The sequence below is a fragment of the Cebus imitator genome, unplaced genomic scaffold, assembly GCF_001604975.1.
Source record: "Cebus imitator isolate Cc_AM_T3 unplaced genomic scaffold, Cebus_imitator-1.0 Scaffold283, whole genome shotgun sequence".
NCBI lineage: Eukaryota > Metazoa > Chordata > Mammalia > Primates > Cebidae > Cebus > Cebus imitator.
This window is the reverse complement of record NW_016107598.1, coordinates 2,214,566-2,218,249: the sequence shown is the minus strand read 5'-3', so window position 1 is coordinate 2,218,249 and position 3,684 is coordinate 2,214,566. Positions and strand designations below refer to the sequence as shown.

General features: G+C 39.1%; 1 protein-coding gene and 1 non-coding gene across 2 annotated transcripts in view; one reads left to right on the top strand and one right to left on the bottom strand.

The window, feature by feature from the left end:
- The window catches only part of JCHAIN (joining chain of multimeric IgA and IgM), a 59,505-nt gene that overhangs the window by 51,975 nt on the left and 3,846 nt on the right, over positions 1-3,684 (bottom strand). The window lies entirely within an intron of this gene.
- On the top strand, positions 2,356-2,459 carry LOC119467393. Its single transcript, XR_005195924.1, has one exon. It is a non-coding gene; the product is annotated as a U6 spliceosomal RNA (small nuclear RNA).

Genomic DNA, 3,684 nt, shown 5'->3' with positions numbered 1-3,684 from the left:
GGATTACAGGCGTGAGCCACCACGCCCAGCCTGCTTTTACTTCTTAAAAGTATCTTTAATAGAGAGGAGATATAAATTGACTAGATATTTTTATTTATTTTATACATACATATATATTTGTTTGTGTGTGTGTATATATATATGTATATTTTAAGATGAAGTCTTGCTCTGTCACCCAGGCTGCAGCGCAGTGGCTGGAGCTCAGCTCGCAACCTCTGCCTCCCAGGTTCAAGAGATTCTCCTGTCTCAGCCTCTCGAGTAGCTGTGATTACAGGCACCTGCCACCACGCCAGGCTAATTTTTTTGCATTTTTATTAGAGATGAGGTTTTGCCATGTAGCCAGGCTGGTTTCGAACTCCTGACCTCAGGTGATCCACCCACCTCAGCCTCCCAAAGTGCTGGAATTACAAGTGTGAGCCACCATACCTGGCCTTAAATATAAATTTTTAAATATTCTTTATTTTATCCCCACACTACAATGTTGTAACTAGGTGTTTTTATAATGAATGTTTTGAAAAAATAAGTAATTAAGTTACAGCCATCGAAATCTAGTAATTCAAAAGAACAATGGACTCAGAGCTTTCACAATAAGGCATTATATTAATTAGTATCAATAAATTTCTACATTTATTAAAACAAGTTTAACACAAAGGCTTAAATTGAGTACACTGTTTTCAAATATGGCTTTCCCAAGTGCCATACGATATAAACCAAATAACTCAAGAAAATCATTATTTTGGAATCATATTAAATCTATATACTATACTGAAACAGAATATCAACACCTCTGAAGTGGTATCTTCCCTTTTTGTTTTTTTCTTTTTTTTTGAAACAGAGTCTCACTCTGTCACCCAGGCTGGAGTACAGTGATGCAATTTCGGCTCACTGCAACCTCCTCCTAGGTTCAAGCGATTCTCCTGCCTCAACCTCCCTAGTAGCTGGGACTATATGCCCGTGGCACCACATCCAGCTAATTTGTGTATTTTTAGTAGAGAAGGGGTTTTACCATGTTGGCCAGGCTAGTCTTGAACTCCTGGCCTCGAGTGATATGCCCACCTTGGCCTCTCAAAGTGTTGGGATTATAGGCATGAACCACTGTGTCCGGCCAAGACAAGTACATAACTAGTCTTAACACAATGGAGAAAATGTTTAGAAATCCCTAACATAGGAATAGGTAAGGGATTATTAGATGTTCATGGATGGAAGTATATCAGAGAAGACAGCCTAGATCTTAGCTGGGCCTCGGCCTTTCAAAATGCTGGAATTATAGATGTGAGCCACCACGTCCCGCCTCAAGTGTTATCTTCTCTGATTCACAGCTCTCGTGGGTTTTTTTGTTTGTTTTGTATTTTTTGTAGAGATGGGATTTTGCCATGTTGGCCAGGCTGGTCTCAAATTACTGGTCTTAAATGATCTTCTTGTCTCAGTCTCCCAAAGCGCTGGGATTATAGGCACGAGCCACCGCACCCTGGCCTCATTTACAGTTCTTAAGAGTTTACACTTTACTAAAAATATTTTTTTGTCCATAACATTAATCTCTAAAAAGTTTTGTAATATATTTTTAAGTATCCATCCTTAAGATCACCAAAGGATTTTTTTCTTTTTCTTTTTTCTTTTTCAGACAGAGTCTTGCACTGTCATCCGTGCTGAGTGCAGTGGCACGATCTCGGCTCACTGCAACCTCCACCTCCCAGGTTCAAGAGATTCTCCTGCCTCAGTTTCCCGAGTAGCTGGCATTACAGGCGCCCGCCAACAGGCCTGGCTAATTTTTTGTATTTTTAGTAGAGACGGGGTTTCACTATGTTGGCCAGGCTGGTCTTGAATGCCTGACCTCGTGATCAACCCGCCTCAGCCTCCCAAAGTGCTGGGATTACATGCATGAGCCACCGCACCAGGGCCACCAAAGGATTTTTTAAAAACCAAACATGGATAACTAAAAATAAAATGCAGATAAAGTTGAAAAGCCTCCAGCTTTATTAATAGAGCTTGATTCTTAATTATAGCGCTCGGATGTTGTCACTTTAAAACAGTATCAGAAGATGCTCTGTGCATTTGCAAGAAGGAGCAACATGTTCAGGCTTGTTTTTATAATCTTGGCTTCCTTAAATGTGTACAGCAGCTGAATCAGCCCTTTATATCACTAAAGCTAATGCAGAGCTGTGATTATATTATTGATTCAAAAGCTAAAAAAGCCTTAAGAAACTAAGAACTTGGAGTATCATCCACCTTTAAAGTTCATAAATAGCCTTGTCTATAAATTTTAAAACTCATATTTCAGTTGATTTTCTGCATCAATTTTCCATTTAATTAATTACACAAAACATAAATATAACTCTTTTTATAAATAGAGGCACAGGGATCACTTCAGCAGCACATATACTAAAATTGGAACAATACAGAGATTAGCATGGCTCCTGTGCAAGGATGATATGCAGATTCATGAAGCATTCTATATTTTTACAAAAAAATTTTTTTAAATAGAGGCACAAAAATCCAACACACTGGATGACTCCACAGCATATCAATATTTCTGTACCTGTGGGTATCTTAACTAACAAGAAAGGAGAAAGCTGGCAATTCAGACTAGGTAATATTTCATATTTTAATTTCGTGACACCCTTGGCTGAGTATTGGCCTTTCTCAAGAATGATCTGTGAGGACTCTGCTCTTATTTCTTCTACCTACAGTGGTTAAGTATAGATTTTTGTCAAATTCTTGTAAAACACTGAAACATTGTAAAACATCTCTGAAGAAACTTGATGAGACTATAATGGTATTTTGGAATTTCTGCATGTAAAAATAAGATAAGGAATCCAATTAAGGATGGGCATTAAAACCATATAATGCATCTGGAAACTTTCAGTTTTTCTTTTTTTTTAATTATACTTTAAGTTCTGGAATACATGTGCAGAACGTGCAGCTTTGTTACACAGGTATACATGTACCATGGTGGTTTGCTGCACCCATTAACCCGTCATCTACATCAGGTATTTCTTCGAATAGTTCCCCTCCCCTTGTCGCGACCCCCAACAGGCCACGATGTGTGATGTTCCCCTCTCTGTGTCCATGTGTTCTCATTATTCAACTCCCACTTATAAGTAAGATGTGATGTTTGGTTTTCTGTTCCTGTGTTAATTTGCTGAAAATGATGGTTTCCACCTTCATCCATGCCCCTGCAAAGGGCATGAACTCATTCTTTTTTATGACCGCATAGTATTCCATGGTGTGTATGTGCTACATTTTCTTTCTTTCTTTTTTTTTTTTTTTTTGTAGAGATGGGGTTTTACTATATTGGCCAGGCTGGTTTCGAACTCCTGACCTCAAGTGATCCCCCCGCCTCAGCCTCCCAAGGCACTGGGATTACAGGTGTGAGCCACTGCACTGGGCCAACGTGCTACATTTTCTTTATCCATCCTATCACTGATGGGCATTTGGGTTGGTTCCAAATCTTTGTTATTGTAAATAGTGCTTCAATAAACATACGTGTGCCGAATGTTCATTGCAGTGCTGTTTACAATAGCAAAGACCTGGAACCAACCCAAATGCCCATCGATGATAGGCTGGACAGGGAAAATGTGGCATATATATACCATGGAATATTATGCAGCCATCAAAAACGATGAGTTTGTGTCCTTTGTAAGGACATGGATGAACCTGGAAACCATCATTCTCAGAAAACTGACA